The sequence below is a fragment of the Rhipicephalus microplus genome, chromosome 8 (genome assembly GCF_043290135.1).
Source record: "Rhipicephalus microplus isolate Deutch F79 chromosome 8, USDA_Rmic, whole genome shotgun sequence".
Classification (NCBI taxonomy): domain Eukaryota; kingdom Metazoa; phylum Arthropoda; class Arachnida; order Ixodida; family Ixodidae; genus Rhipicephalus; species Rhipicephalus microplus.
This window is the reverse complement of record NC_134707.1, coordinates 79,784,927-79,811,452: the sequence shown is the minus strand read 5'-3', so window position 1 is coordinate 79,811,452 and position 26,526 is coordinate 79,784,927. Positions and strand designations below refer to the sequence as shown.

The 26,526-nt window shown below is 45.2% G+C and overlaps 52 non-coding genes across 52 annotated transcripts; all 52 read right to left on the bottom strand.

Moving 5' to 3' along the window:
• Positions 1-744: 744 nt before the first annotated feature.
• TRNAV-UAC (transfer RNA valine (anticodon UAC)) lies at positions 745-835 on the bottom strand. Its single transcript is given in 2 exon segments — positions 745-780; positions 798-835. It is a non-coding gene; the product is annotated as a tRNA-Val (tRNA).
• An 845-nt stretch (positions 836-1,680) lies between these two features.
• On the bottom strand, positions 1,681-1,772 carry TRNAI-UAU (transfer RNA isoleucine (anticodon UAU)). The gene is given in 2 exon segments: positions 1,681-1,716; positions 1,735-1,772. It is a non-coding gene; the product is annotated as a tRNA-Ile (tRNA).
• A 143-nt stretch (positions 1,773-1,915) lies between these two features.
• Positions 1,916-2,007, bottom strand: TRNAI-UAU (transfer RNA isoleucine (anticodon UAU)). The gene is given in 2 exon segments: positions 1,916-1,951; positions 1,970-2,007. It is a non-coding gene; the product is annotated as a tRNA-Ile (tRNA).
• Positions 2,008-2,619: 612 nt separating this feature from the next.
• Positions 2,620-2,711, bottom strand: TRNAI-UAU (transfer RNA isoleucine (anticodon UAU)). Its single transcript is given in 2 exon segments — positions 2,620-2,655; positions 2,674-2,711. It is a non-coding gene; the product is annotated as a tRNA-Ile (tRNA).
• A 143-nt stretch (positions 2,712-2,854) lies between these two features.
• TRNAI-UAU (transfer RNA isoleucine (anticodon UAU)) lies at positions 2,855-2,946 on the bottom strand. The gene is given in 2 exon segments: positions 2,855-2,890; positions 2,909-2,946. It is a non-coding gene; the product is annotated as a tRNA-Ile (tRNA).
• An 845-nt stretch (positions 2,947-3,791) lies between these two features.
• Positions 3,792-3,882, bottom strand: TRNAV-UAC (transfer RNA valine (anticodon UAC)). Its single transcript is given in 2 exon segments — positions 3,792-3,827; positions 3,845-3,882. It is a non-coding gene; the product is annotated as a tRNA-Val (tRNA).
• Positions 3,883-4,259: 377 nt separating this feature from the next.
• TRNAI-UAU (transfer RNA isoleucine (anticodon UAU)) lies at positions 4,260-4,351 on the bottom strand. The gene is given in 2 exon segments: positions 4,260-4,295; positions 4,314-4,351. It is a non-coding gene; the product is annotated as a tRNA-Ile (tRNA).
• An 845-nt stretch (positions 4,352-5,196) lies between these two features.
• Positions 5,197-5,288, bottom strand: TRNAI-UAU (transfer RNA isoleucine (anticodon UAU)). The gene is given in 2 exon segments: positions 5,197-5,232; positions 5,251-5,288. It is a non-coding gene; the product is annotated as a tRNA-Ile (tRNA).
• A 143-nt stretch (positions 5,289-5,431) lies between these two features.
• TRNAI-UAU (transfer RNA isoleucine (anticodon UAU)) lies at positions 5,432-5,523 on the bottom strand. The gene is given in 2 exon segments: positions 5,432-5,467; positions 5,486-5,523. It is a non-coding gene; the product is annotated as a tRNA-Ile (tRNA).
• Positions 5,524-6,370: 847 nt separating this feature from the next.
• On the bottom strand, positions 6,371-6,462 carry TRNAI-UAU (transfer RNA isoleucine (anticodon UAU)). Its single transcript is given in 2 exon segments — positions 6,371-6,406; positions 6,425-6,462. It is a non-coding gene; the product is annotated as a tRNA-Ile (tRNA).
• Positions 6,463-7,073: 611 nt separating this feature from the next.
• On the bottom strand, positions 7,074-7,165 carry TRNAI-UAU (transfer RNA isoleucine (anticodon UAU)). Its single transcript is given in 2 exon segments — positions 7,074-7,109; positions 7,128-7,165. It is a non-coding gene; the product is annotated as a tRNA-Ile (tRNA).
• Positions 7,166-7,308: 143 nt separating this feature from the next.
• TRNAI-UAU (transfer RNA isoleucine (anticodon UAU)) lies at positions 7,309-7,400 on the bottom strand. Its single transcript is given in 2 exon segments — positions 7,309-7,344; positions 7,363-7,400. It is a non-coding gene; the product is annotated as a tRNA-Ile (tRNA).
• Positions 7,401-8,012: 612 nt separating this feature from the next.
• On the bottom strand, positions 8,013-8,104 carry TRNAI-UAU (transfer RNA isoleucine (anticodon UAU)). The gene is given in 2 exon segments: positions 8,013-8,048; positions 8,067-8,104. It is a non-coding gene; the product is annotated as a tRNA-Ile (tRNA).
• A 143-nt stretch (positions 8,105-8,247) lies between these two features.
• TRNAI-UAU (transfer RNA isoleucine (anticodon UAU)) lies at positions 8,248-8,339 on the bottom strand. Its single transcript is given in 2 exon segments — positions 8,248-8,283; positions 8,302-8,339. It is a non-coding gene; the product is annotated as a tRNA-Ile (tRNA).
• An 845-nt stretch (positions 8,340-9,184) lies between these two features.
• Positions 9,185-9,275, bottom strand: TRNAV-UAC (transfer RNA valine (anticodon UAC)). Its single transcript is given in 2 exon segments — positions 9,185-9,220; positions 9,238-9,275. It is a non-coding gene; the product is annotated as a tRNA-Val (tRNA).
• A 377-nt stretch (positions 9,276-9,652) lies between these two features.
• On the bottom strand, positions 9,653-9,744 carry TRNAI-UAU (transfer RNA isoleucine (anticodon UAU)). Its single transcript is given in 2 exon segments — positions 9,653-9,688; positions 9,707-9,744. It is a non-coding gene; the product is annotated as a tRNA-Ile (tRNA).
• Positions 9,745-10,589: 845 nt separating this feature from the next.
• TRNAI-UAU (transfer RNA isoleucine (anticodon UAU)) lies at positions 10,590-10,681 on the bottom strand. Its single transcript is given in 2 exon segments — positions 10,590-10,625; positions 10,644-10,681. It is a non-coding gene; the product is annotated as a tRNA-Ile (tRNA).
• Positions 10,682-10,824: 143 nt separating this feature from the next.
• TRNAI-UAU (transfer RNA isoleucine (anticodon UAU)) lies at positions 10,825-10,916 on the bottom strand. Its single transcript is given in 2 exon segments — positions 10,825-10,860; positions 10,879-10,916. It is a non-coding gene; the product is annotated as a tRNA-Ile (tRNA).
• A 612-nt stretch (positions 10,917-11,528) lies between these two features.
• On the bottom strand, positions 11,529-11,620 carry TRNAI-UAU (transfer RNA isoleucine (anticodon UAU)). The gene is given in 2 exon segments: positions 11,529-11,564; positions 11,583-11,620. It is a non-coding gene; the product is annotated as a tRNA-Ile (tRNA).
• Positions 11,621-11,763: 143 nt separating this feature from the next.
• On the bottom strand, positions 11,764-11,855 carry TRNAI-UAU (transfer RNA isoleucine (anticodon UAU)). The gene is given in 2 exon segments: positions 11,764-11,799; positions 11,818-11,855. It is a non-coding gene; the product is annotated as a tRNA-Ile (tRNA).
• A 376-nt stretch (positions 11,856-12,231) lies between these two features.
• Positions 12,232-12,323, bottom strand: TRNAI-UAU (transfer RNA isoleucine (anticodon UAU)). Its single transcript is given in 2 exon segments — positions 12,232-12,267; positions 12,286-12,323. It is a non-coding gene; the product is annotated as a tRNA-Ile (tRNA).
• A 143-nt stretch (positions 12,324-12,466) lies between these two features.
• Positions 12,467-12,558, bottom strand: TRNAI-UAU (transfer RNA isoleucine (anticodon UAU)). The gene is given in 2 exon segments: positions 12,467-12,502; positions 12,521-12,558. It is a non-coding gene; the product is annotated as a tRNA-Ile (tRNA).
• Positions 12,559-12,936: 378 nt separating this feature from the next.
• On the bottom strand, positions 12,937-13,028 carry TRNAK-UUU (transfer RNA lysine (anticodon UUU)). The gene is given in 2 exon segments: positions 12,937-12,972; positions 12,991-13,028. It is a non-coding gene; the product is annotated as a tRNA-Lys (tRNA).
• A 378-nt stretch (positions 13,029-13,406) lies between these two features.
• On the bottom strand, positions 13,407-13,498 carry TRNAI-UAU (transfer RNA isoleucine (anticodon UAU)). Its single transcript is given in 2 exon segments — positions 13,407-13,442; positions 13,461-13,498. It is a non-coding gene; the product is annotated as a tRNA-Ile (tRNA).
• Positions 13,499-13,641: 143 nt separating this feature from the next.
• Positions 13,642-13,733, bottom strand: TRNAK-UUU (transfer RNA lysine (anticodon UUU)). The gene is given in 2 exon segments: positions 13,642-13,677; positions 13,696-13,733. It is a non-coding gene; the product is annotated as a tRNA-Lys (tRNA).
• A 378-nt stretch (positions 13,734-14,111) lies between these two features.
• Positions 14,112-14,203, bottom strand: TRNAI-UAU (transfer RNA isoleucine (anticodon UAU)). Its single transcript is given in 2 exon segments — positions 14,112-14,147; positions 14,166-14,203. It is a non-coding gene; the product is annotated as a tRNA-Ile (tRNA).
• A 376-nt stretch (positions 14,204-14,579) lies between these two features.
• On the bottom strand, positions 14,580-14,671 carry TRNAI-UAU (transfer RNA isoleucine (anticodon UAU)). Its single transcript is given in 2 exon segments — positions 14,580-14,615; positions 14,634-14,671. It is a non-coding gene; the product is annotated as a tRNA-Ile (tRNA).
• A 611-nt stretch (positions 14,672-15,282) lies between these two features.
• TRNAI-UAU (transfer RNA isoleucine (anticodon UAU)) lies at positions 15,283-15,374 on the bottom strand. Its single transcript is given in 2 exon segments — positions 15,283-15,318; positions 15,337-15,374. It is a non-coding gene; the product is annotated as a tRNA-Ile (tRNA).
• A 143-nt stretch (positions 15,375-15,517) lies between these two features.
• TRNAI-UAU (transfer RNA isoleucine (anticodon UAU)) lies at positions 15,518-15,609 on the bottom strand. Its single transcript is given in 2 exon segments — positions 15,518-15,553; positions 15,572-15,609. It is a non-coding gene; the product is annotated as a tRNA-Ile (tRNA).
• Positions 15,610-15,752: 143 nt separating this feature from the next.
• On the bottom strand, positions 15,753-15,844 carry TRNAK-UUU (transfer RNA lysine (anticodon UUU)). The gene is given in 2 exon segments: positions 15,753-15,788; positions 15,807-15,844. It is a non-coding gene; the product is annotated as a tRNA-Lys (tRNA).
• Positions 15,845-15,987: 143 nt separating this feature from the next.
• Positions 15,988-16,079, bottom strand: TRNAI-UAU (transfer RNA isoleucine (anticodon UAU)). Its single transcript is given in 2 exon segments — positions 15,988-16,023; positions 16,042-16,079. It is a non-coding gene; the product is annotated as a tRNA-Ile (tRNA).
• A 378-nt stretch (positions 16,080-16,457) lies between these two features.
• Positions 16,458-16,549, bottom strand: TRNAI-UAU (transfer RNA isoleucine (anticodon UAU)). The gene is given in 2 exon segments: positions 16,458-16,493; positions 16,512-16,549. It is a non-coding gene; the product is annotated as a tRNA-Ile (tRNA).
• Positions 16,550-16,924: 375 nt separating this feature from the next.
• Positions 16,925-17,016, bottom strand: TRNAI-UAU (transfer RNA isoleucine (anticodon UAU)). Its single transcript is given in 2 exon segments — positions 16,925-16,960; positions 16,979-17,016. It is a non-coding gene; the product is annotated as a tRNA-Ile (tRNA).
• A 378-nt stretch (positions 17,017-17,394) lies between these two features.
• Positions 17,395-17,486, bottom strand: TRNAI-UAU (transfer RNA isoleucine (anticodon UAU)). Its single transcript is given in 2 exon segments — positions 17,395-17,430; positions 17,449-17,486. It is a non-coding gene; the product is annotated as a tRNA-Ile (tRNA).
• A 143-nt stretch (positions 17,487-17,629) lies between these two features.
• TRNAI-UAU (transfer RNA isoleucine (anticodon UAU)) lies at positions 17,630-17,721 on the bottom strand. The gene is given in 2 exon segments: positions 17,630-17,665; positions 17,684-17,721. It is a non-coding gene; the product is annotated as a tRNA-Ile (tRNA).
• A 143-nt stretch (positions 17,722-17,864) lies between these two features.
• On the bottom strand, positions 17,865-17,956 carry TRNAI-UAU (transfer RNA isoleucine (anticodon UAU)). The gene is given in 2 exon segments: positions 17,865-17,900; positions 17,919-17,956. It is a non-coding gene; the product is annotated as a tRNA-Ile (tRNA).
• A 377-nt stretch (positions 17,957-18,333) lies between these two features.
• On the bottom strand, positions 18,334-18,425 carry TRNAI-UAU (transfer RNA isoleucine (anticodon UAU)). Its single transcript is given in 2 exon segments — positions 18,334-18,369; positions 18,388-18,425. It is a non-coding gene; the product is annotated as a tRNA-Ile (tRNA).
• Positions 18,426-19,273: 848 nt separating this feature from the next.
• Positions 19,274-19,365, bottom strand: TRNAI-UAU (transfer RNA isoleucine (anticodon UAU)). The gene is given in 2 exon segments: positions 19,274-19,309; positions 19,328-19,365. It is a non-coding gene; the product is annotated as a tRNA-Ile (tRNA).
• Positions 19,366-19,740: 375 nt separating this feature from the next.
• On the bottom strand, positions 19,741-19,832 carry TRNAI-UAU (transfer RNA isoleucine (anticodon UAU)). The gene is given in 2 exon segments: positions 19,741-19,776; positions 19,795-19,832. It is a non-coding gene; the product is annotated as a tRNA-Ile (tRNA).
• A 378-nt stretch (positions 19,833-20,210) lies between these two features.
• TRNAI-UAU (transfer RNA isoleucine (anticodon UAU)) lies at positions 20,211-20,302 on the bottom strand. Its single transcript is given in 2 exon segments — positions 20,211-20,246; positions 20,265-20,302. It is a non-coding gene; the product is annotated as a tRNA-Ile (tRNA).
• Positions 20,303-20,445: 143 nt separating this feature from the next.
• TRNAI-UAU (transfer RNA isoleucine (anticodon UAU)) lies at positions 20,446-20,537 on the bottom strand. The gene is given in 2 exon segments: positions 20,446-20,481; positions 20,500-20,537. It is a non-coding gene; the product is annotated as a tRNA-Ile (tRNA).
• Positions 20,538-20,680: 143 nt separating this feature from the next.
• Positions 20,681-20,772, bottom strand: TRNAI-UAU (transfer RNA isoleucine (anticodon UAU)). Its single transcript is given in 2 exon segments — positions 20,681-20,716; positions 20,735-20,772. It is a non-coding gene; the product is annotated as a tRNA-Ile (tRNA).
• Positions 20,773-21,149: 377 nt separating this feature from the next.
• Positions 21,150-21,241, bottom strand: TRNAI-UAU (transfer RNA isoleucine (anticodon UAU)). Its single transcript is given in 2 exon segments — positions 21,150-21,185; positions 21,204-21,241. It is a non-coding gene; the product is annotated as a tRNA-Ile (tRNA).
• An 848-nt stretch (positions 21,242-22,089) lies between these two features.
• On the bottom strand, positions 22,090-22,181 carry TRNAI-UAU (transfer RNA isoleucine (anticodon UAU)). The gene is given in 2 exon segments: positions 22,090-22,125; positions 22,144-22,181. It is a non-coding gene; the product is annotated as a tRNA-Ile (tRNA).
• Positions 22,182-22,791: 610 nt separating this feature from the next.
• Positions 22,792-22,883, bottom strand: TRNAI-UAU (transfer RNA isoleucine (anticodon UAU)). The gene is given in 2 exon segments: positions 22,792-22,827; positions 22,846-22,883. It is a non-coding gene; the product is annotated as a tRNA-Ile (tRNA).
• A 143-nt stretch (positions 22,884-23,026) lies between these two features.
• Positions 23,027-23,118, bottom strand: TRNAI-UAU (transfer RNA isoleucine (anticodon UAU)). Its single transcript is given in 2 exon segments — positions 23,027-23,062; positions 23,081-23,118. It is a non-coding gene; the product is annotated as a tRNA-Ile (tRNA).
• An 846-nt stretch (positions 23,119-23,964) lies between these two features.
• Positions 23,965-24,056, bottom strand: TRNAI-UAU (transfer RNA isoleucine (anticodon UAU)). Its single transcript is given in 2 exon segments — positions 23,965-24,000; positions 24,019-24,056. It is a non-coding gene; the product is annotated as a tRNA-Ile (tRNA).
• Positions 24,057-24,199: 143 nt separating this feature from the next.
• TRNAI-UAU (transfer RNA isoleucine (anticodon UAU)) lies at positions 24,200-24,291 on the bottom strand. The gene is given in 2 exon segments: positions 24,200-24,235; positions 24,254-24,291. It is a non-coding gene; the product is annotated as a tRNA-Ile (tRNA).
• A 143-nt stretch (positions 24,292-24,434) lies between these two features.
• TRNAI-UAU (transfer RNA isoleucine (anticodon UAU)) lies at positions 24,435-24,526 on the bottom strand. Its single transcript is given in 2 exon segments — positions 24,435-24,470; positions 24,489-24,526. It is a non-coding gene; the product is annotated as a tRNA-Ile (tRNA).
• A 378-nt stretch (positions 24,527-24,904) lies between these two features.
• Positions 24,905-24,996, bottom strand: TRNAK-UUU (transfer RNA lysine (anticodon UUU)). The gene is given in 2 exon segments: positions 24,905-24,940; positions 24,959-24,996. It is a non-coding gene; the product is annotated as a tRNA-Lys (tRNA).
• A 378-nt stretch (positions 24,997-25,374) lies between these two features.
• TRNAI-UAU (transfer RNA isoleucine (anticodon UAU)) lies at positions 25,375-25,466 on the bottom strand. The gene is given in 2 exon segments: positions 25,375-25,410; positions 25,429-25,466. It is a non-coding gene; the product is annotated as a tRNA-Ile (tRNA).
• A 376-nt stretch (positions 25,467-25,842) lies between these two features.
• Positions 25,843-25,934, bottom strand: TRNAI-UAU (transfer RNA isoleucine (anticodon UAU)). The gene is given in 2 exon segments: positions 25,843-25,878; positions 25,897-25,934. It is a non-coding gene; the product is annotated as a tRNA-Ile (tRNA).
• Between the last annotated feature and the right edge of the window lie 592 nt (positions 25,935-26,526).

Here is a 26,526-nt window from a genome sequence, read left to right as displayed (position 1 = left end):
TTAACCGCATGACTAAATATGAAAAATAATAAAAATTTCATTCCCCAGATGAGGCTCGAACTCAAAACCCCGGCATAGCTCAAGAGAACTGTCGTATAAGTACCGTGCGCTAACCCATTGCGCCACTGGGGAACATGGTTGCACGTAAGAGTGTTTCCTTTAGGACTGTTGTCTACACACACCTCCAGTAAACAAATGTTTTCGGACCAGGCAGTCGTCAGCATTCAGTATACAATTAACCTCATGACTAAATATGAAATCTAATAAAAATTTGATTCCATAGGTGAGGCTCGAACTCACAACTCCGGCAAAGCTCACGAGAACTGTCGTATAAGTACCGTGTGCTAACTAATTGTGCCACTGGGGAACATGGTTGCACGTAAGAGTGTTTCCTTTAGGACTGTTGTCTACACACACCTCCAGTAAACAAATGTTTTCGAGCCAGGCAGTCGCCAGCATTGAGTTTAACATTAACCTCATGACTAAATATGAAAACTAATAAAAATTTTATTCCCCAGGTGAGGCTCGAACTCACAACCCTGGCATAGCTCACGAGAACTGTCGTATAAGTACCGTGCGCTAACCAATAGCGCCCTGGGGAACACGGTTGCATGTAAGAGTGTTTCCTTTACAACTGTTGTCTACACACTCCTCCAGTAAACAAATGTTTTCGAGCCAGGCAGTCGCCAGCATTGAGTATACATTTAACCTCATGACTAAATATGAAAACTAATAAAAATTTCATTCCACAGGTGAGTCTCGAACTCACAACCTCGGCATAGCTGACGAGAACTGTCTGTAAGTACCGTGCGCTAACCAATTGTGCCACTGGGGAACACGGTCGCACGTAGGAGTCTTTTCTTTAGGACTGTTGTCTACACACAACTCCAGTAAACAAATGTTTCGAGCCAGGCAGTCGCCAGCATTGAGTATACAATTAACGTCATGACTAATAATGAAAACTAATAACAATTTCATTCCCCAGGTGAGGCTCGAACTCACAACCCCGGCATAGCTCACGAGAACTGTCGTATAAGTACCGTGCGCTAACCAATTGCGCCACTCTTGAACACGGTTGCACGTAAAAGTGTTTCCTTTAGGACTGTTTTCTACACACACCTCCTGTAAGCAAATCTTTTCGAGCCAGGCAGTCGCCAGCATTGAGTATACAATTAACCTCAAGACTAAATATGAAATCTAATAAAAATTTGATTCTATAGGTGAGGCTCGAACTCACAACCCCGGCATAGCTCACGAGAACGGTCGTAAAAGTACCGTGCACTAACCAATTGCGCCACTGGGGAACGCGGTTGCACGTGAGAGTGTTTCCTTTAGGACTGTTGTCTACACACACCTCCAGTAAACAAATGTTTTCGTGCCAGGCAGTCGCCAGCATTGAGTATACAATTAACCTCATGACTAAATAGGAAAACTAATAAAAATTTATTCCCCAGGTGAGGCTCGAACACTCAACCCGCGCATAGCTCACGAGAACTGTCGAATAAGTTTGTGCGCTAACCAATTGCGCCACTGGGGAACACGGTTGCACGTAAGAGGGTTTCCTTTACGACTGTTGTCTCCACACAACTCCAGTAAACAAATGTTTCCGAGCCAGGCAGTCGCCAGCATTGAGTATACAATTACCCTCAAGGCTAAATATGAAAACTAATAAAAATTCCATTCCCCAGGTGAGGCTCAAACTCACAACCCCGGCATTGCTCACGAGAACTGTCGTATAAGTACCGTGCGCTAACCAATTGCGCCACTGGGGAACACGGTCGCACGTAGGAGTCTTTCCTTTAAGACTGTTGTCTATACACAACTCCAGTAAACAAATGCTTTCGAGCCAGGCAGTCGCCAGCATTGAGTATACAATGTACCTCATGACTAAATGTGAAAACTAATAAAAATTTCATTCCCCAGGTGAGGCTCGAACTCACAACCCCGGCATAGCTCACGAGAACTGTCGTATAAGTACCGTGCGCTAACCAATTGCGCCACTGTGGAACATGGTTGCACGTAAAAGTGTTTCCTTTAGGACTGTTGTCTACACACACCTCCGGTAAACAAATGTTTTCGAGCCAGGCAGTCGCCAGCATTGAGTATACAATTAACCTCATGACTAAATATGAAAACTAATAAAAATTTCATTCCCCAGGTGAGGCTCGAACTCACAACCCCGGCATAGCTCACGAGAACTGTCGTATAAGTACTGTGCACTAACCAATTGCGCCACTGGGAACGCGGTTGCACGTAAGAGTGTTTCCTTTAGGACTGTTGTCTACACACACCTCCAGTAAACAAATGTTTTCGAGCCAGGCAGTCGCCAGCATTGAGTATACAATACCCCTCATGACTAAATAGGAAAACTAATTAAAATTTCATTCCCCAGGTGAGGCTCGAACTCTCAACCCGCGCATAGCTCACGAGAACTTTCGTAAAGGTACCGTGCGCTAACCAATTGCGCCACTGGGGAACACGGTCACACGTAGGAGTCTTTTCTTTAGGACTGTTATCTGCGCAAAACTCCAGTAAACAAATGTTTTCGAGCCAGGCAGTCGCCAGCATTGAGTATACAATATACCTCATGACTAAATATGAAAACTAATAAAAATTTCATTCCCCAGGTGAGGCTCGAACTCACAACCCCGGCATAGCTCACGAGAACTGTCGTATAAGTACCGTGCGCTAACCAATTGCGCCACTGTGGAACATGGTTGCACGTAAGAGTGTTTCCTATAGGACTGTTGTCTACACATACCTCCAGTAAACAAATGTATTCGAGCCAGGAAGTGGCCAGCATTGAGTATACAATTAACCTCATGACTAAATATGAAAACTAATAAAAATTTCATTCCCCAGGTGAGGCTCGAACTCACAACCCCGGCATAGCTCACGAGAACTGTCGTATAAGTACCGTGCGCTAACCAATTGCGCCACTGGGGAACACGGTCGCACGTAGGAGTCTTTCCTTTAGGACTGTTGTCTCCACACAACTCGAGTAAACAAATGTTTTCGAGCCAGGCAGTTGCCAGCATTGAGTATACAATTAACCTCATGACTAAATATGAAAACTAATGAAAATTTCATCCCCCAGGTGAGGTTCGAACTCACAACCCCGGCATAGCTCACGAGAAGTGTCCTATAAATTCAGCGCTAACCAATCGCGCCACTGGGGAACACGGTTGCACGTAAAAGTGTTTCCTTTAGGACTGTTGTCTACACACATCTCCAGTAAAAAAATTTTTTCGAGCCAGGCAGTCGCCAGCATTGAGTATACATTTAACCTCATGACTAAATATGAAAACTAATAAAGATTTCATTCCACAGGTGAGGCTCGAACTCACAACCCCGGCAAAGCTCACGAGAACTGTCGTATAAGTACCGTGTGCTAACTAATTGTGCCACTGGGGAACATGGTTGCACGTAAGAGTGTTTCCTTTAGGACTGTTGTCTACACACACCTCCAGTAAACAAATGTTTTCGAGCCAGGCAGTCGCCAGCATTGAGTTTAACATTAACCTCATGACTAAATATGAAAACTAATAAAAATTTTATTCCCCAGGTGAGGCTCGAACACTCAACCCGCGCATAGCTCACGAGAACTGTCGAATAAGTTTGTGCGCTAACCAATTGCGCCACTGGGGAACACGGTTGCACGTAAGAGTGTTTCCTTTACAACTGTTGTCTACACACTCCTCCAGTAAACAAATGTTTTCGAGCCAGGCAGTCGCCAGCATTGAGTATACATTTAACCTCATGACTAAATATGAAAACTAATAAAAATTTCATTCCACAGGTGAGTCTCGAACTCACAACCTCGGCATAGCTGACGAGAACTGTCTGTAAGTACCGTGCGCTAACCAATTGTGCCACTGGGGAACACGGTCGCACGTAGGAGTCTTTTCTTTAGGACTGTTGTCTACACACAACTCCAGTAAACAAATGTTTCGAGCCAGGCGGTCGCCAGCATTGAGTATACAATTAACGTCATGACTAATAATGAAAACTAATAACAATTTCATTCCCCAGGTGAGGCTCAAACTCACAACCCCGGCATAGCTCACGAGAACTGTCGTATAAGTACCGTGCGCTAACCAATTGCGCCACTCTTGAACACGGTTGCACGTAAAAGTGTTTCCTTTAGGACTGTTTTCTACACACACCTCCTGTAACCAAATCTTTTCGAGCCAGGCAGTCGCCAGCATTGAGTATACAATTAACCTCAAGACTAATAATGAAAACTAATAAAAATTTCATTCCCCAGGTGAGGCTCGAACTCACAACCCCGGCATAGCTCACGAGAACTGTCGTATAAGTACCGTGCGCTAACCAATTGCGCCACTGGAGAACACGGTTGCACGTAAGAGTGTTTTCTTTAGGACTGTTGTCTACACACACCTCCAGTAAACAAATGTTTTCGTGCCAGGCAGTCGCCAGCATTGAGTGTACAATTAACCTCATGACTAAATAGGAAAACTAATAAAAATTTATTCCCCAGGTGAGGCTCGAAATCACAACCCCGGCATGGCTCACGAGAACTGTCGTATAGGTTCCGTGCGCTAACCAATTGCGCCACTGGGGAACACGGTTGCACGTAAGAGTGTTTCCTTTAGGACGGTTGTCTACACACACCTCCAGTAAACAAATGTTTTCGAGCCAGGCAGTCGCCAGAATTTAGTATACAATTAACCTCATGACTAAATATGAAATCTAATAAAAATTTGATTCTATAGGTGAGGCTCGAACTCACAACCCCGGCATAGCTCACGAGAACGGTCGTAAAAGTACCGTGCACTAACCAATTGCGCCACTGGGGAACGCGGTTGCACGTGAGAGTGTTTCCTTTAGGACTGTTGTCTACACACACCTCCAGTAAACAAATGTTTTCGTGCCAGGCAGTCGCCAGCATTGAGTATACAATTAACCTCATGACTAAATAGGAAAACTAATAAAAATTTATTCCCCAGGTGAGGCTCGAACACTCAACCCGCGCATAGCTCACGAGAACTGTCGAATAAGTTTGTGCGCTAACCAATTGCGCCACTGGGGAACACGGTTGCACGTAAGAGGGTTTCCTTTACGACTGTTGTCTCCACACAACTCCAGTAAACAAATGTTTCCGAGCCAGGCAGTCGCCAGCATTGAGTATACAATTACCCTCAAGGCTAAATATGAAAACTAATAAAAATTCCATTCCCCAGGTGAGGCTCAAACTCACAACCCCGGCATAGCTCACGAGAACTGTCGTATAAGTACCGTGCGCTAACCAATTGCGCCACTGGGGAACACGGTCGCACGTAGGAGTCTTTCCTTTAAGACTGTTGTCTATACACAACTCCAGTAAACAAATGCTTTCGAGCCAGGCAGTCGCCAGCATTGAGTATACAATGTACCTCATGACTAAATGTGAAAACTAATAAAAATTTCATTCCCCAGGTGAGGCTCGAACTCACAACCCCGGCATAGCTCACGAGAACTGTCGTATAAGTACCGTGCGCTAACCAATTGCGCCACTGTGGAACATGGTTGCACGTAAGAGTGTTTCCTTTAGGACTGTTGTCTACACACACCTCCGGTAAACAAATGTTTTCGAGCCAGGCAGTCGCCAGCATTGAGTATACAATTAACCTCATGACTAAATATGAAAACTAATAAAAATTTCATTCCCCAGGTGAGGCTCGAACTCACAACCCCGGCATAGCTCACGAGAACTGTCGTATAAGTACTGTGCACTAACCAATTGCGCCACTGGGAACGCGGTTGCACGTAAGAGTGTTTCCTTTAGGACTGTTGTCTACACACACCTCCAGTAAACAAATGTTTTCGAGCCAGGCAGTCGCCAGCATTGAGTATACAATACCCCTCATGACTAAATAGGAAAACTAATTAAAATTTCATTCCCCAGGTGAGGCTCGAACTCTCAACCCGCGCATAGCTCACGAGAACTTTCGTAAAGGTACCGTGCGCTAACCAATTGCGCCACTGGGGAACACGGTCACACGTAGGAGTCTTTCCTTTAGGACTGTTATCTGCGCAAAACTCCAGTAAAAAAATTTTTTCGAGCCAGGCAGTCGCCAGCATTGAGTATACATTTAACCTCATGACTAAATATGAAAACTAATAAAAATTTCATTCCACAGGTGAGTCTCGAACTCACAACCTCGGCATAGCGGACGAGAACTGTCGTATAAATACCGTGCGCTAACCAATTGCGCCCCTGGGGAACACGGTCGCACGTAGGAGTCTTTTCTTTAGGACTGTTGTCTACACACAACTCCAGTAAACAAATGTTTTCGAGCCAGGCAGTCGCCAGCATTGAGTATACAATTAACCTCATGACTAATAATGAAAACTAATAAAAATTTCATTCCCCAGGTGAGGCTCGAACTCACAACCCCGGCATAGCTCACGAGAACTGTCGTATAAGTACCGTGCACTAACCAATTGCGCCACTGGGGAACACGGTTGCACGTAAGAGTGTTTCCTTTAGGACGGTTGTCTACACACACCTCCAGTAAACAAATGTTTTCGAGCCAGGCAGTCGCCAGAATTTAGTATACAATTAACCTCATGACTAAATATGAAATCTAATAAAAATTTGATTCTATAGGTGAGGCTCGAACTCACAACCCCGGCATAGCTCACGAGAACGGTCGTAAAAGTACCGTGCACTAACCAATTGCGCCACTGGGGAACGCGGTTGCACGTGAGAGTGTTTCCTTTAGGACTGTTGTCTACACACACCTCCAGTAAACAAATGTTTTCGTGCCAGGCAGTCGCCAGCATTAAGTATACAATTAACCTCATGACTAAATAGGAAAACTAATAAAAATTTATTCCCCAGGTGAGGCTCGAACACTCAACCCGCGCATAGCTCACGAGAACTGTCGAATAAGTTTGTGCGCTAACCAATTGCGCCACTGGGGAACACGGTTGCACGTAAGAGGGTTTCCTTTACGACTGTTGTCTCCACACAACTCCAGTAAACAAATGTTTCCGAGCCAGGCAGTCGCCAGCATTGAGTATACAATTACCCTCAAGGCTAAATATGAAAACTAATAAAAATTCCATTCCCCAGGTGAGGCTCAAACTCACAACCCCGGCATAGCTCACGAGAACTGTCGTATAAGTACCGTGCGCTAACCAATTGCGCCACTGGGGAACACGGTCGCACGTAGGAGTCTTTCCTTTAAGACTGTTGTCTATACACAACTCCAGTAAACAAATGCTTTCGAGCCAGGCAGTCGCCAGCATTGAGTATACAATGTACCTCATGACTAAATGTGAAAACTAATAAAAATTTCATTCCCCAGGTGAGGCTCGAACTCACAACCCCGGCATAGCTCACGAGAACTGTCGTATAAGTACCGTGCGCTAACCAATTGCGCCACTGTGGAACATGGTTGCACGTAAAAGTGTTTCCTTTAGGACTGTTGTCTACACACACCTCCGGTAAACAAATGTTTTCGAGCCAGGCAGTCGCCAGCATTGAGTATACAATTAACCTCATGACTAAATATGAAAACTAATAAAAATTTCATTCCCCAGGTGAGGCTCGAACTCACAACCCCGGCATAGCTCACGAGAACTGTCGTATAAGTACTGTGCACTAACCAATTGCGCCACTGGGAACGCGGTTGCACGTAAGAGTGTTTCCTTTAGGACTGTTGTCTACACACACCTCCAGTAAACAAATGTTTTCGAGCCAGGCAGTCGCCAGCATTGAGTATACAATACCCCTCATGACTAAATAGGAAAACTAATTAAAATTTCATTCCCCAGGTGAGGCTCGAACTCTCAACCCGCGCATAGCTCACGAGAACTTTCGTAAAGGTACCGTGCGCTAACCAATTGCGCCACTGGGGAACACGGTCACACGTAGGAGTCTTTCCTTTAGGACTGTTATCTGCGCAAAACTCCAGTAAACAAATGTTTTCGAGCCAGGCAGTCGCCAGCATTGAGTATACAATATACCTCATGACTAAATATGAAAACTAATAAAAATTTCATTCCCCAGGTGAGGCTCGAACTCACAACCCCGGCATAGCTCACGAGAACTGTCGTATAAGTACCGTGCGCTAACCAATTGCGCCACTGTGGAACATGGTTGCACGTAAGAGTGTTTCCTATAGGACTGTTGTCTACACATACCTCCAGTAAACAAATGTATTCGAGCCAGGAAGTGGCCAGCATTGAGTATACAAATAACCTCATGACTAAATATGAAAACTAATAAAAATTTCATTCCCCAGGTGAGGCTCGAACTCACAACCCCGGCATAGCTCACGAGAACTGTCGTATAAGTACCGTGCGCTAACCAATTGCGCCACTGGGGAACACGGTCGCACGTAGGAGTCTTTCCTTTAGGACTGTTGTCTCCACACAACTCGAGTAAACAAATGTTTTCGAGCCAGGCAGTTGCCAGCATTGAGTATACAATTAACCTCATGACTAAATATGAAAACTAATGAAAATTTCATCCCCCAGGTGAGGCTCGAACTCACAACCCCGGCATAGCTCACGAGAAGTGTCCTATAAATTTAGCGCTAACCAATCGCGCCACTGGGGAACACGGTTGCACGTAAAAGTGTTTCCTTTAGGACTGTTGTCTACACACATCTCCAGTAAAAAAATTTTTTCGAGCCAGGCAGTCGCCAGCATTGAGTATACATTTAACCTCATGACTAAATATGAATACTAATAAAGATTTCATTCCACAGGTGAGGCTCGAACTCACAACCCCGGCAAAGCTCACGAGAACTGTCGTATAAGTACCGTGTGCTAACTAATTGTGCCACTGGGGAACATGGTTGCACGTAAGAGTGTTTCCTTTAGGACTGTTGTCTACACACACCTCCAGTAAACAAATGTTTTCGAGCCAGGCAGTCGCCAGCATTGAGTTTAACATTAACCTCATGACTAAATATGAAAACTAATAAAAATTTTATTCCCCAGGTGAGGCTCGAACACTCAACCCGCGCATAGCTCACGAGAGCTGTCGAATAAGTTTGTGCGCTAACCAATTGCGCCACTGGGGAACACGGTTGCACGTAAGAGTGTTTCCTTTACAACTGTTGTCTACACACTCCTCCAGTAAACAAATGTTTTCGAGCCAGGCAGTCGCCAGCATTGAGTATACATTTAACCTCATGACTAAATATGAAAACTAATAAAAATTTCATTCCACAGGTGAGTCTCGAACTCACAACCTCGGCATAGCTGACGAGAACTGTCTGTAAGTACCGTGCGCTAACCAATTGTGCCACTGGGGAACACGGTCGCACGTAGGAGTCTTTTCTTTAGGACTGTTGTCTACACACAACTCCAGTAAACAAATGTTTCGAGCCAGGCGGTCGCCAGCATTGAGTATACAATTAACGTCATGACTAATAATGAAAACTAATAACAATTTCATTCCCCAGGTGAGGCTCAAACTCACAACCCCGGCATAGCTCACGAGAACTGTCGTATAAGTACCGTGCGCTAACCAATTGCGCCACTCTTGAACACGGTTGCACGTAAAAGTGTTTCCTTTAGGACTGTTTTCTACACACACCTCCTGTAAGCAAATCTTTTCGAGCCAGGCAGTCGCCAGCATTGAGTATACAATTAACCTCAAGACTAATAATGAAAACTAATAAAAATTTCATTCCCCAGGTGAGGCTCGAAGTCACAACCCCGGCATAGCTCACGAGAACTGTCGTATAAGTACCGTGCGCTAACCAATTGCGCCACTGGAGAACACGGTTGCACGTAAGAGTGTTTTCTTTAGGACTGTTGTCTACACACACCTCCAGTAAACAAATGTTTTCGTGCCAGGCAGTCGCCAGCATTGAGTGTACAATTAACCTCATGACTAAATAGGAAAACTAATAAAAATTTATTCCCCAGGTGAGGCTCGAAATCACAACCCCGGCATGGCTCACGAGAACTGTCGTATAGGTTCCGTGCGCTAACCAATTGCGCCACTGGGGAACACGGTTGCACGTAAGAGTGTTTCCTTTAGGACGGTTGTCTACACACACCTCCAGTAAACAAATGTTTTCGAGCCAGGCAGTCGCCAGAATTTAGTATACAATTAACCTCATGACTAAATATGAAATCTAATAAAAATTTGATTCTATAGGTGAGGCTCGAACTCACAACCCCGGCATAGCTCACGAGAACGGTCGTAAAAGTACCGTGCACTAACCAATTGCGCCACTGGGGAACGCGGTTGCACGTGAGAGTGTTTCCTTTAGGACTGTTGTCTACACACACCTCCAGTAAACAAATGTTTTCGTGCCAGGCAGTCGCCAGCATTGAGTATACAATTAACCTCATGACTAAATAGGAAAACTAATAAAAATTTATTCCCCAGGTGAGGCTCGAACACTCAACCCGCGCATAGCTCACGAGAACTGTCGAATAAGTTTGTGCGCTAACCAATTGCGCCACTGGGGAACACGGTTGCACGTAAGAGGGTTTCCTTTACGACTGTTGTCTCCACACAACTCCAGTAAACAAATGTTTCCGAGCCAGGCAGTCGCCAGCATTGAGTATACAATTACCCTCAAGGCTAAATATGAAAACTAATAAAAATTCCATTCCCCAGGTGAGGCTCAAACTCACAACCCCGGCATAGCTCACGAGAACTGTCGTATAAGTACCGTGCGCTAACCAATTGCGCCACTGGGGAACACGGTCGCACGTAGGAGTCTTTCCTTTAAGACTGTTGTCTATACACAACTCCAGTAAACAAATGCTTTCGAGCCAGGCAGTCGCCAGCATTGAGTATACAATGTACCTCATGACTAAATGTGAAAACTAATAAAAATTTCATTCCCCAGGTGAGGCTCGAACTCACAACCCCGGCATAGCTCACGAGAACTGTCGTATAAGTACCGTGCGCTAACCAATTGCGCCACTGTGGAACATGGTTGCACGTAAGAGTGTTTCCTTTAGGACTGTTGTCTACACACACCTCCGGTAAACAAATGTTTTCGAGCCAGGCAGTCGCCAGCATTGAGTATACAATTAACCTCATGACTAAATATGAAAACTAATAAAAATTTCATTCCCCAGGTGAGGCTCGAACTCACAACCCCGGCATAGCTCACGAGAACTGTCGTATAAGTACTGTGCACTAACCAATTGCGCCACTGGGAACGCGGTTGCACGTAAGAGTGTTTCCTTTAGGACTGTTGTCTACACACACCTCCAGTAAACAAATGTTTTCGAGCCAGGCAGTCGCCAGCATTGAGTATACAATACCCCTCATGACTAAATAGGAAAACTAATTAAAATTTCATTCCCCAGGTGAGGCTCGAACTCTCAACCCGCGCATAGCTCACGAGAACTTTCGTAAAGGTACCGTGCGCTAACCAATTGCGCCACTGGGGAACACGGTCACACGTAGGAGTCTTTCCTTTAGGACTGTTATCTGCGCAAAACTCCAGTAAACAAATGTTTTCGAGCCAGGCAGTCGCCAGCATTGAGTATACAATATACCTCATGACTAAATATGAAAACTAATAAAAATTTCATTCCCCAGGTGAGGCTCGAACTCACAACCCCGGCATAGCTCACGAGAACTGTCGTATAAGTACCGTGCGCTAACCAATTGCGCCACTGTGGAACATGGTTGCACGTAAGAGTGTTTCCTATAGGACTGTTGTCTACACATACCTCCAGTAAACAAATGTTTTCGAGCCAGGAAGTGGCCAGCATTGAGTATACAATTAACCTCATGACTAAATATGAAAACTAATAAAAATTTCATTCCCCAGGTGAGGCTCGAACTCACAACCCCGGCATAGCTCACGAGAACTGTCGTATAAGTACCGTGCGCTAACCAATTGCGCCACTGGGGAACACGGTCGCACGTAGGAGTCTTTCCTTTAGGACTGTTGTCTCCACACAACTCGAGTAAACAAATGTTTTCGAGCCAGGCAGTTGCCAGCATTGAGTATACAATTAACCTCATGACTAAATATGAAAACTAATGAAAATTTCATCCCCCAGGTGAGGCTCGAACTCACAACCCCGGCATAGCTCACGAGAAGTGTCCTATAAATTCAGCGCTAACCAATCGCGCCACTGGGGAACACGGTTGCACGTAAAAGTGTTCCCTTTAGGACTGTTGTCTACACACATCTCCAGTAAAAAAATTTTTTCGAGCCAGGCAGTCGCCAGCATTGAGTATACATTTAACCTCATGACTAAATATGAAAACTAATAAAAATTTCATTCCACAGGTGAGTCTCGAACTCACAACCTCGGCATAGCTGACGAGAACTGTCGTATAAATACCGTGCGCTAACCAATTGCGCCACTGGGGAACACGGTCGCACGTAGGAGTCTTTTCTTTAGGACTGTTGTCTACACACAACTCCAGTAAACAAATGTTTTCGAGCCAGGCAGTCGCCAGCATTGAGTATACAATTAACCTCATGACTAATAATGAAAACTAATAAAAATTTCATTCCCCAGGTGAGGCTCGAACTCACAACCCCGGCATAGCTCACGAGAACTGTCGTATAAGTACCGTGCACTAACCAATTGCGCCACTGGGGAACGCGGTTGCACGTAAGAGTGTTTCCTTTAGGACTGTTGTCTACACACACCTCCAGTAAACAAATGTTTTCGAGCCAGGATCTCGCCAGCATTGATTATACAATTAACCTCATGACTAAATAGGAAAACTAATTAAAATTTCATTCCCCAGGTGAGGCTCGAACTCTCAATTCGCGCATAGCTCACGAGAACTGTCGTATAAGTACCGTGCGCTAACCAATTGCGCCACTGGGGAACACGGTTGCACGTAAGAGGGTTTTCTTTACGACTGTTGTCTCCACACAACTCCAGTAAACAAATGTTTCCGAGCCAGGCAGTCGCCAGCATTGAGTATACAATTAACCTCAAGGCTAAATATGAAAACTAATGAAAATTCCATTCCCCAGGTGAGGCTCAAACTCACAACCTCGGCATGGCTCACGAGAACTTTCGTAAAGGTACCGTGCGCTAACCAATTGCGCCACTGGGGAACACGGTCACACGTAGGAGTCTTTCCTTTAGGACTGTTGTCTGCGCAAAACTCCAGTAAACAAATGTTTTCGAGCCAGGCAGTCGCCAGCATTGAGTATACAATATACCTAATGACTAAATATGAAAACTAATAAAAATTTCATTCCACAGGTGAGTCTCGAACTCAACACCCCGGCATAGCTCAAGAGAACTGTCGTATAAGTACCGTGCGCTAACCAATTGCGCCACTGGGGAACATGGTTACACGTAAGAGTGTTTCGTTTAGGACTGTTGTCTACACACACCTCGAGTAAACAAATGTTTTCGAGCCAGGCAGTCGCCAGCATTGAGTTTAACATTAACCTCAAGACTAAATATGAAAACTAATAAAAATTTTATTCCCCAGGTGAGGCTCGAACTCACAACCCCGGCATAGCTCACGAGAACTGTCGTATAAGTACCGTGCGCTAACCAATTGCGCCACTGGTGAACACGGTTGCACGTAAGAGTGTTTCCTTTAGGGCTGTTGTCTCCACACAACTCCAGTAAACAAATGTTTCCGAGCCAGGCAGTCGCCAGCATTGAGTATACAATTAACCTCAAGGCTAAATATGAAAACTAATGAAAATTCCATTCCCCAGGTGAGGCTCAAACTCACAACCCCGGCATAGCTCACGAGAACTTTCGTAAAGGTACCGTGCGCTAACCGATTGCGCCACTGGGGAACACGGTCACACGTAGGAGTCTTTCCTTTAGGACTGTTGTCTGCGCAAAACTCCAGTAAACAAATGTTTTGGAGCCAGGCAGTCGCCAGCATTGAGTATACAATATACCTCATGAATAAATATGAAAACTAATAAAAATTTCATTCCCCAGGTGAGGCTCGAACTCAGAACCCCGGCATAGCTCACGAGAACTGTCGTATAAGTACCGTGCGCTAACCAATTGCGCCACTGTGGAACATGGTTGCACAAAAGAGTGTTTCCTTTAGGACTGTTGTCTACACATACCTTCAGTAAACAAATGTTTTCGAGCCAGGCAGTGGCCAGCATTGAATGTACAATTAACCGCATGACTAAATATGAAAACTAATGAAAATTTCATTCCCCAGGTGAGGCTCGAACTCACAACCCCGGCATAGCTCACGAGAACTGTCGTATAAGTACCGTGCGCTAACCAATTGCGCCACTGGAGAACAGGGTAGCACGTAGGAGTCTTTCCTCTAGGACTGTTGTCTCCACACAACTCCAGTAAACAAATGTTTTCGAGCCAGGCAGTTGCCAGCATTGAGTATACAATTAACCTCATGACTAAATATGAAAACTAATGAAAATTTCATCCCCCAGGTGAGGCTCGAACTCACAACCCCAGCATAGCTCACGAGAACTGTCCTATAAATTCAGCGCTAACCAATTGCGCCACTGGGGAACACGGTTGCACGTAAGAGGGTTTTCTTTACGACTGTTGTCTCCACACAACTCCAGTAAACAAATGTTTCCGAGCCAGGCAGTCGCCAGCATTGAGTATACAATTAACCTCAAGGCTAAATATGAAAACTAATGAAAATTCCATTCCCCAGGTGAGGCTCAAACTCACAACCCCGGCATAGCTCACGAGAACTTTCGTATAAGTACCGTGCACTAACCAATTGCGCCACTGGGGAACGCGGTTGCACGTAAGAGTGTTTCCTTTAGGACTGTTGTCTACACACACCTCCAGTAAACAAATGTTTTCGAGCCAGGATCTCGCCAGCATTGAGTATACAATTAACCTCATGAATAAATATGAAAACTAATCAAAATTTCATTCCCCAGGTGAGGCTCGAACTGACAACCCCGGCATAGCTCACGAGAACTGTCGTATAAGTACCGTGCGCTAACCAATTGCGCCACTGCGGAACACGGTCGCACGTAGGAGTCTTTCCTTTAGGACTGTTGTCTCCACACAACTCCAGTAAACAAATGTTTTCGAGCCAGGCAGTTGCCAACATTGAGTATACAATTAACCTCATGACTAAATATGAAAACTAATGAAAATTTCATCCCCCAGGTGAGGCTCGAACTCACAACCCCGGCATAGCTCACGAGAAGTGTCCTATAAATTCAGCGCTAACCAATCGCGCCACTGGGGAACACGGTTGCACGTTAAAGTGTTTCCTTTACGACTGTTGTCTACACACATCTCTAGTAAAAAAATTTTTTCGAGCCAGGCAGTCGCCAGCATTGAGTATACATTTAACCTCATGACTAAATATGAAAACTAATAAGAATTTCATTCCACAGGTGAGTCTCGAACTCACAACCTCGGCATAGCTGACAAGAACTGTCGTATAAATACCGTGCGCTATCCAATTGCGCCACTGGGGAACACGGTCGCACGTAGGAGTCTTTGCTTTAGGACTGTTGTCTACACACAACTCCAGTAAACAAATGTTTTCGAGCCAGGCAGTCGCCAGCATTGAGTATACAATTAACCTCATGACTAATAATGAAAACTAATAAAAATTTCATTCCCCAGGTGAGGCTCGAACTCACAACCCCGGCATAGCTCACGAGAACTGTCGTATAAGTACCGTGCGCTAACCAATTGCGCCACTGGGGAACACGGTTGCACGTAAGAGGGTTTTCTTTACGACTGTTGTCTCCACACAACTCCAGTAAACAAATGTTTCCGAGCCAGGCAGTCGCCAGCATTGAGTATACAATTAACCTCAAGGCTAAATATGAAAACTAATGAAAATTCCATTCCCCAGGTGAGGCTCAAACTCACAACCCCGGCATAGCTCACGAGAACTTTCGTAAAGGTACCGTGCGCTAACCAATTGCGCCACTGGGGAACACGGTCACACGTAGGAGTCTTTCCTTTAGGACTGTTGTCTGCGCAAAACTCCAGTAAACAAATGTTTTCGAGCCAGGCAGTCGCCAGCATTGAGTATACAATATACCTCATGACTAAATATGAAAACTAATAAAAATTTCATTCCCCAGGTGAGGCTCGAACTCACAACCCCGGCATAGCTCACGAGAACTGTCGTATAAGTACCGTGCGCTAACCAATTGCGCCACTGTGGAACATGGTTGCACGTAAGAGTGTTTCCTTTAGGACTGTTGTCTACACATACCTCCAGTAAACAAATGTTTTCGAGCCAGGCAGTGGCCAGCATTGAGTGTACAATTAACCGCATGACTAAATATGAAAACTAATAAAAATTTCATTCCACAGGTGAGTCCCGAACTCACAACCCCGGCATAGCTCAAGAGAACTGTCGTATAAGTACCGTGCGCTAACCAATTGCGCCACTGGGGAACACGGTTGCACGTAAGAGGGTTTTCTTTACGACTGTTGTCTCCACACAACTCCAGTAAACAAATGTTTCCGAGCCAGGCAGTCGCCAGCATTGAGTATACAATTAACCTCAAGGCTAAATATGAAAACTAATAAAAATTTCATTCCCCAGGTGAGGCTCGAACTCACAACCCCGGAATAGCTCACGAGAACTGTCGTATAAGTACCGTGCGCTAACCAATTGCGCCACTGGGGAACACGGTCGCACGTAGGAGTCTTTCCTCTAGGACTGTTGTCTCCACACAACTCCAGTAAACAAATGTTTTCGAGCCAGGCAGTTGCCAGCATTGAGTATACAATTAACCTCATGAATAAATATGAAAACTAATGAAACTTTCATCCCCCAGGTGAGGCTCGAACTCACAACCCCGGCATAGCTCACGGGAACTGTCCTATAAATTCAGCGCTAACCATATGCGCCACTGGGGAACACGGTTGCACGTAAAAGTGTTTCCTTTAGGACTGTTGTCTACACACATCTCCAGTAAACAAATTTTTTCGAGCCAGGCAGTCGCCAGCATTGAGTATACATTTAACCTCATGACTAAATATGAAAACTAATAAAATTTCATTCCCCAGGTGAGGCTCGAACTCACAACCCCGGCATAGCTCACGAGAACTGTCGTATAAGTACCGTGCGCTAACCAATTGCGCCACTGGGGAACACGGTCGCACGTAGGAGTCTTTCCTTTAGGACTGTTGTCTGCGCAAAACTCCAGTAAACAAATTTTTTCGAGCCAGGCAGCCGCCAGCATTGAGTATACAATTAACCTCATGACTAAATATGAAAACTAATAAAAATTTCATTCCACAGGTGAGTCTCGAACTCACAACCTCGGCATAGCTGACGAGAACTGTCGTAGAAGTACCGTGCGCTAAGCAATTGCGCCACTGGGGACCACGGTCGGACGTAGGAGTCTTTCCTTTAAGACTGTTGTCTACACGCAACTCCAGTAAACAAATGTTTTCGAGCCAGGCAGTCACCAGCATTTAGTGTACAATTAACCGCATGACTAAATATGAAAACTAATAAAAATTTCATTCCCCAGGTGAGGCTCGAACTCACAACCCCGGCATAGCTCACGGGAACTGTCGTATAAGTACCGTGCGCTAACCAATTGCGCCACTCGGGAACACGGTTGCACGTAAAAGTGTTTCCTTTAGGACTGTTGTCTACACACACCTCCTGTAAACAAATGTTTTCGAGCCAGGCAGTCGCCAGCATTGAGTATACAATTAACCTCATGACTAAATATGAAAACTAATAAAAATTTCATTCCACAGGTGAGGCTCGAACTCACAACCCCGGCATAGCTCACGAGAACTGTCGTATAAGTACCGTGCGCTAACCAATTGCGCCACTGTGTAACATGGTTGCACGTAAGAGTGTTTCCTTTAGGACTGTTGTCTACACACACCTCCAGTAAACAAATGTTTTCGAGCCAGGCAGTCGCCAGCATTGAGTATACAATTAACCTCATGACTAAATATGAAAACTAATAAAAATTTCATTCCCCAGGTGAGGCTCGAACTCACAACCCCGGCATAGCTCACGAGAACTGTCGTATAAGTACCGTGCACTAACGAACTGCGCCACTGGGGAACGCGGTTGCACGTAAGAGTGTTTCCTTTAGGACTGTTGTCTACACACACCTCCGGTAAACAAATGTTTTCGAGCCAGGCAGTCGCCAGCATTGAGTATACAATGAACCTCATGACTAAATAGGAAAACTAATTAAAATTTCATTCCCCAGGTGAGGCTCGAACTCTCAACCCGCGCATAGCTCACGAGAACTGTCGTATAAGTACCGTGCGCTAACCAATTGCGCAGCTGGAGAACACGCTTGCACGTAAGAGTGTTTCCTTTAGGACTGTTGTCTACACACACCTCCAGTAAACAAATGTTTTCGAGCCAGGCAGTGGCCAGCATTGAGTATACAATTACCCTAATGACTAAATATGAAAACTAATAAAATTTCATTCCCCAGGTGAGGCTCGAACTCACAACCCCGGCATAGCTAACGAGAACTGTCGAATAAGTACCGTGCGCTAACCAATTGCGCCACTGGGGAACACGGTCGCACGTAGGAGTCTTTCCTTTAGGACTGTTGTCTGCGCAAAACTCCAGTAAACAAATTTTTTCGAGCCAGGCAGCCGCCAGCATTGAGTATACAATTAACCTCATGACTAAATATGAAAACTAATAAAAATTTCATTCCACAGGTGAGTCTCGAACTCACAACCTCGGCATACCTGACGAGAACTGTCGTATAAGTACCGTGCGCTAAGCAATTGCGCCACTGGGGACCACGGTCGGACGTAGGAGTCTTTCCTTTAAGACTGTTGTCTACACGCAACTCCAGTAAACAAATGTTTTCGAGCCAGGCAGTCACCAGCATTTAGTGTACAATTAACCACATGACTAAATATGAAAACTAATAAAAATTTCATTCCCCAGGTGAGGCTCGAACTCACAACCCCGGCATAGCTCACGGGAACTGTCGTATAAGTACCGTTCGCTAATCAATTGCGCCACTCGGGAACACGGTTGCACGTAAAAGTGTTTCCTTTAGGACTGTTGTCTACACAAACCTCCTGTAAACAAATGTTTTCGAGCCAGGCAGTGGCCAGCATTGAGTGTACAATTAACCGCATGACTAAATATGAAAACTAATAAAAATTTCATTCCACAGGTGAGTCCCGAACTCACAACCCCGGCATAGCTCAAGAGAACTGTCGTATAAGTACCGTGCGCTAACCAATTGCGCCACTGGGGAACACGGTTGCACGTAAGAGGGTTTTCTTTACGACTGTTGTCTCCACACAACTCCAGTAAACAAATGTTTCCGAGCCAGGCAGTCGCCAGCATTGAGTATACAATTAACCTCAAGGCTAAATATGAAAACTAATAAAAATTTCATTCCCCAGGTGAGGCTCGAACTCACAACCCCGGCATAGCTCACGAGAACTGTCGTATAAGTACCGTGCGCTAACCAATTGCGCCACTGGGGAACACGGTCGCACGTAGGAGTCTTTCCTCTAGGACTGTTGTCTCCACACAACTCCAGTAAACAAATGTTTTCGAGCCAGGCAGTTGCCAGCATTGAGTATACAATTAACCTCATGAATAAATATGAAAACTAATGAAACTTTCATCCCCCAGGTGAGGCTCGAACTCACAACCCCGGCATAGCTCACGGGAACTGTCCTATAAATTCAGCGCTAACCATATGCGCCACTGGGGAACACGGTTGCACGTAAAAGTGTTTCCTTTAGGACTGTTGTCTACACACATCTCCAGTAAACAAATTTTTTCGAGCCAGGCAGTCGCCAGCATTGAGTATACATTTAACCTCATGACTAAATATGAAAACTAATAAAATTTCATTCCCCAGGTGAGGCTCGAACTCACAACCCCGGCATAGCTCACGAGAACTGTCGTATAAGTACCGTGCGCTAACCAATTGCGCCACTGGGGAACACGGTCGCACGTAGGAGTCTTTCCTTTAGGACTGTTGTCTGCGCAAAACTCCAGTAAACAAATTTTTTCGAGCCAGGCAGCCGCCAGCATTGAGTATACAATTAACCTCATGACTAAATATGAAAACTAATAAAAATTTCATTCCACAGGTGAGTCTCGAACTCACAACCTCGGCATAGCTGACGAGAACTGTCGTAGAAGTACCGTGCGCTAAGCAATTGCGCCACTGGGGACCACGGTCGGACGTAGGAGTCTTTCCTTTAAGACTGTTGTCTACACGCAACTCCAGTAAACAAATGTTTTCGAGCCAGGCAGTCACCAGCATTTAGTGTACAATTAACCGCATGACTAAATATGAAAACTAATAAAAATTTCATTCCCCAGGTGAGGCTCGAACTCACAACCCCGGCATAGCTCACGGGAACTGTCGTATAAGTACCGTGCGCTAACCAATTGCGCCACTCGGGAACACGGTTGCACGTAAAAGTGTTTCCTTTAGGACTGTTGTCTACACACACCTCCTGTAAACAAATGTTTTCGAGCCAGGCAGTCGCCAGCATTGAGTATACAATTAACCTCATGACTAAATATGAAAACTAATAAAAATTTCATTCCACAGGTGAGGCTCGAACTCACAACCCCGGCATAGCTCACGAGAACTGTCGTATAAGTACCGTGCGCTAACCAATTGCGCCACTGTGTAACATGGTTGCACGTAAGAGTGTTTCCTTTAGGACTGTTGTCTACACACACCTCCAGTAAACAAATGTTTTCGAGCCAGGCAGTCGCCAGCATTGAGTATACAATTAACCTCATGACTAAATATGAAAACTAATAAAAATTTCATTCCCCAGGTGAGGCTCGAACTCACAACCCCGGCATAGCTCACGAGAACTGTCGTATAAGTACCGTGCACTAACGAACTGCGCCACTGGGGAACGCGGTTGCACGTAAGAGTGTTTCCTTTAGGACTGTTGTCTACACACACCTCCGGTAAACAAATGTTTTCGAGCCAGGCAGTCGCCAGCATTGAGTATACAATGAACCTCATGACTAAATAGGAAAACTAATTAAAATTTCATTCCCCAGGTGAGGCTCGAACTCTCAACCCGCGCATAGCTCACGAGAACTGTCGTATAAGTACCGTGCGCTAACCAATTGCGCAGCTGGAGAACACGCTTGCACGTAAGAGTGTTTCCTTTAGGACTGTTGTCTACACACACCTCCAGTAAACAAATGTTTTCGAGCCAGGCAGTGGCCAGCATTGAGTATACAATTACCCTAATGACTAAATATGAAAACTAATAAAATTTCATTCCCCAGGTGAGGCTCGAACTCACAACCCCGGCATAGCTAACGAGAACTGTCGAATAAGTACCGTGCGCTAACCAATTGCGCCACTGGGGAACACGGTCGCACGTAGGAGTCTTTCCTTTAGGACTGTTGTCTGCGCAAAACTCCAGTAAACAAATTTTTTCGAGCCAGGCAGCCGCCAGCATTGAGTATACAATTAACCTCATGACTAAATATGAAAACTAATAAAAATTTCATTCCACAGGTGAGTCTCGAACTCACAACCTCGGCATAGCTGACGAGAACTGTCGTATAAGTACCGTGCGCTAAGCAATTGCGCCACTGGGGACCACGGTCGGACGTAGGAGTCTTTCCTTTAAGACTGTTGTGTACACGCAACTCCAGTAAACAAATGTTTTCGAGCCAGGCAGTCACCAGCATTTAGTGTACAATTAACCACATGACTAAATATGAAAACTAATAAAAATTTCATTCCCCAGGTGAGGCTCGAACTCACAACCCCGGCATAGCTCACGGGAACTGTCGTATAAGTACCGTTCGCTAACCAATTGCGCCACTCGGGAACACGGTTGCACGTAAAAGTGTTTCCTTTAGGACTGTTGTCTACACAAACCTCCTGTAAACAAATGTTTTCGAGCCAGGCAGTCGCCAGCATTGAGTATACAATTAACCTCATGACTAAATATGAAAACTAATAAAAATTTCATTCCCCAGGTGAGGCTCGAACTCACAACCCCCGCATAGCTCACGAGAACTGTCGTATAAGTACCGTGCGCTAACCAATTGCGCCACTGTGGAACATGGTTGCACGTAAGAGTGTTTCCTTTAGGACTGTTGTCTACACACACCTCCAGTAAACAAATGTTTTCGAGCCAGGCAGTCGCCAGCATTGAGTATACAATTAACCTCATGACTAAATATGAAAACTAATAAAAATTTCATTCCCCAGGTGAGGCTCGAACTCACAACCCCGGCATAGCTCACGAGAACTGTCGTATAAGTACCGTGCACTAACGAACTGCGCCACTGGGGAACGCGGTTGCACGTAAGAGTGTTTCCTTTAGGACTGTTGTCTACACACACCTCCGGTAAACAAATGTTTTCGAGCCAGGCAGTCGCCAGCATTGAGTATACAATGAACCTCATGACTAAATAGGAAAACTAATTAAAATTTCATTCCCCAGGTGAGGCTCGAACTCTCAACCCGCGCATAGCTCACGAGAACTGTCGTATAAGTACCGTGCGCTAACCAATTGCGCCCCTGGAGAACACGGTTGCACGTAAGAGTGTTTCCTTTAGGACTGTTGTCTACACACACCTCCAGTAAACAAATGTTTTCGAGCCAGCATTCGTCAGCATTTAGTATACAATTAACCTCATGACTAAATATGAAATCTAATAAAAATTTGATTCCATAGGTGAGTCTCGAACTCACAACCCCGGCATAGCTCACGAGAACTGTCCTATAAATTCAGCGCTAACCAATTGCGCCACTGGGGCTCACGGTTGCACGTAAAAGTGTTTCCTTTAGGACTGTTGTCTACACACATCTCCAGTAAACAATTTTTTTCGAGCCAGGCAGTCGCCAGCATTGAGTATACATTTAAGCTCGTGACTAAATATGAAAACTAATAAAAATTTCATTCCACAGGTGAGTCTCGAACTCACAACCTCGGCATAGCTGACGAGAACTGTCGTATAAGTACCGTGCGCTAACCAATTGCGCCACTGGGGAACACGGTCACACGTAGGAGTCTTTTCTTTAGGACTGTTGTCTACACACAACTCCAGTAAACAAATGTTTTCGAGCCAGGCAGTCACCAGCATTGAGTATACAATTAACCTCATGACTAATAATGAAAACTAATAAAAATTTCATTCCCCAGGTGAGGCTCTAACTCACAACCCCGGCATAGCTCACGAGAACTGTCGTATAAGTACCGTGCGCTAACCAATTGCGCCACTGGGGAACGCGGTTGCACGTAAGAGTGTTTCCTTTAGGACTGTTGTCTACACACACCTCCAGTAAACAAATGTTTTCGAGCCAGGCAGTCGCCAGCATTGAGTATACAATTAACCTCATGACTAAATAGGAAAACTAATTAAAATTTCATTCCCCAGGTGAGGCTCGAACTCTCAACCCGCGCATAGCTCACGAGAACTGTCGTATAAGTACCGTGCGCTAACCAATTGCGCCACTGGGGAACACGGTTGCACGTAAGAGGGTTTTCTTTACGACTGTTGTCTCCACACAACTCCAGTAAACAAATGTTTCCGAGCCAGGCAGTCGCCAGCATTGAGTATACAATTAACCTCAAGGCTAAATATGAAAACTAATGAAAATTCCATTCCCCAGGTGAGGCTCAAACTCACAACCCCGGCATAGCTCACGAGAGCTCTCGTAAAGGTACCGTGCGCTAACCATTTGCGCCACTGGGGAACACGGTCACACGTAGGAGTCTCCTTTAGGACTGTTGTCTGCGCAAAACTCCAGTAAACAAATGTTTTCGAGCCAGGCAGTCGCCAGCATTGAGTATACAATATACCTCATGACTAAATATGAAAACTAATAAAAATTTCATTCCCCAGGTGAGGCTTGAACTCACAACCCCAGCATAGCGAACGAGAACTGTCGTATAAGTACCGTGCGCTAACCAATCGCGCCATTGTGGAACATGGTTGCACGTAAGAGTGTATCCTTTAGGACTGTTGTCTACACACACCTCCAGTAAACAAATGTTTTCGAGCCAGGCAGTGGCCAGCATTGAGTATACAATTAACCTCATGACTAAATATGAAAACTAATAAAAATTTCATTCCCCAGGTGAGGCTCGAACTCACAACCCCGGCATAGCTCACGAGAACTGTCGTATAAGTACCGTGCGCTAACCAATTGCGCCACTGGGGAACACGGTCGCACGTAGGAGTCTTTCCTTTAGGACTGTTGTCTGCGCAAAACTCCAGTAAAAAAATTTTTTCGAGCCAGGCAGTCGCCAGCATTGAGTTTACAATTAACCTCATGACTAAATATCAAAACTAATAAAAATTTCATTCCACAGGTGAGTCTCGAACTCACAACCTCAGCATAGCTGACGAGAACTGTCGTATAAGTACCGTGCGCTAACCAATTGCGCCACTGGGGAACACGGTCGCACGTAGGAGTCTTTCCTTTAAGACTGTTGTCTACACACAACTGCAGTAAATAAATGTTTTCGAGCCAGGCAGTCACCAGCATTGAGTACACAATTAACCGCATGACTGAATATGAAAACTAATAAAAATTTCATTCCCCAGGTGAGGCTCGAACTCAAAACCCCGGCATAGCTCACGAGAACTGTCGTATAAGTACCGTGCGCTAACCAATTGCGCCACTGGGGAACATGGTTGCACGTAACAGTGTTTCCTTTAGGACTGTTGTCTACACACACCTCCAGTAAACAAATGTTTTCGAGCCAGGCAGTCGTCAGCATTTAGTATACAACTAACCTCATGACTAAATATGAAAACTAATGAAAATTTCATCCCACAGGTGAGGCTCGAACTCACAACTCCAGCATAGCTCACGAGAACTGTCGTATAAGTACCGTGCGCTAACCAATTGCGCCACTCGGGAATACGGTTTCACGTAAGAGTGTTTCCTTTTCGACTGTTGTCTCCACACAACTCCAGTAAACAAATGTTTCCGAGCCAGGCAGTCGCCAGCATTGAGTATACAGTTAACCTCAAGGCTAAATATGAAAACTAATGAAAATTCCATTCCCCAGGTGAGGCTCAAACTCACAACCCCGGCATAGCTCACGAGAACTTTCGTAAAGGTACCGTGCGCTAACCGATTGCGCCACTGGGGAACACGGTCACACGTAGGAGTCTTTCCTTTAGGACTGTTGTCTGCGCAAAACTCCAGTAAACAAATGTTTTCGAGCCAGGCAGTCGCCAGCATTGAGTATACAATATACCTCATGAATAAATATGAAAACTAATAAAAATTTCATTCCCTAGGTGAGGCTCGAACTCAGAACCCCGGCATAGCTCACGAGAACTGTCGTATAAGTACCGTGCGCTAACCAATTGCGCCACTGTGGAACATGGTTGCACGTAAGAGTGTTTCCTTTAGGACTGTTGTCTACACATACCTCCAGTAAACAAATGTTTTCGAGCCAGGCAGTGGCCAGCATTGAGTGTACAGTTAACCGCATGACTAAATATGAAAACTAATGAAAATTTCATTCCCCAGGTGAGGCTCGAACTCACAACCCCGGCATAGCTCACGAAAACTGTCGTATAAGTACCGTGCGCTAACCAATTGCGCCACTGGGGAACACGGTAGCACGTAGGAGTCTTTCCTCTAGGACTGTTGTCTCCACACAACTCCAGTAAACAAATGTTTTCGAGCCAGGCAGTTGCCAGCATTGAGTATACAATTAACCTCATGACTAAATATGAAAACTAATGAAAATTTCATCCCACAGGTGAGGCTCGAACTCACAACTCCAGCATAGCTCACGAGAACTGTCCTATAAATTCAGCGCTAACCAATTGCGCCACTGGGGAACACGGTTGCACGTAAAAGTGTTTTCTTTAGGACTGTTGTCTACACTCACCTCCAGTAAACAAATGTTTTCGAGCCAGGCAGTCGCCAGCATTGAGTTTAACATTAACCTCATGACTAAATATGAAAACTAATAAAAATTTTATTCCCCAGGTGAGGCTCGAACTCACAACCCCGGCATAGCTCACGAGAACTTTCGTATAAGTACCGTGCACTAACCAATTGCGCCACTGGGGAACGCGGTTGCACGTAAGAGTGTTTGCTTTAGGACTGTTGTCTACACACACCTCCAGTAAACAAATGTTTTCGAGCCAGGCAGTCGCCAGCATTTTGTATACAATGAACCTCATGACTAAATAGAAAAACTAATTAAAATTTCATTCCCCAGGTGAGGCTCGAACTCTCAACCCGCGCATAGCTCACGAGAACTGTCGTACAAGTACCGTGCGCTAACCAACTGCGCCACTGGAGAACACGGTTGCACGTAAGAGGGTTTCCTTTACGACGGTTGTCTCCACACAACTCCAGTAAACAAATGTTTCCGAGCCAGGCAGTCGCCAGCATTGAGTATACAATGAACCTCATGACCCAATAGGAAAACTAATTAAAATTTCATTCCCCAGGTGAGGCTCGAACTCACAACCCCGGCTTAGCTCACGAGAACTGTCGTATAAGTACCGTGCGCTAACCAATTGCGCCACTGGGGTACACGGTCGCACGTAGGAGTCTTTCCTTTAAGACTGTTGTCTATACACAACTCCAGTAAACAAATGTTTTCGAGCCAGGCAGTCGCCAGCATTGAGTATACAATGTACCTCATGACAAATTA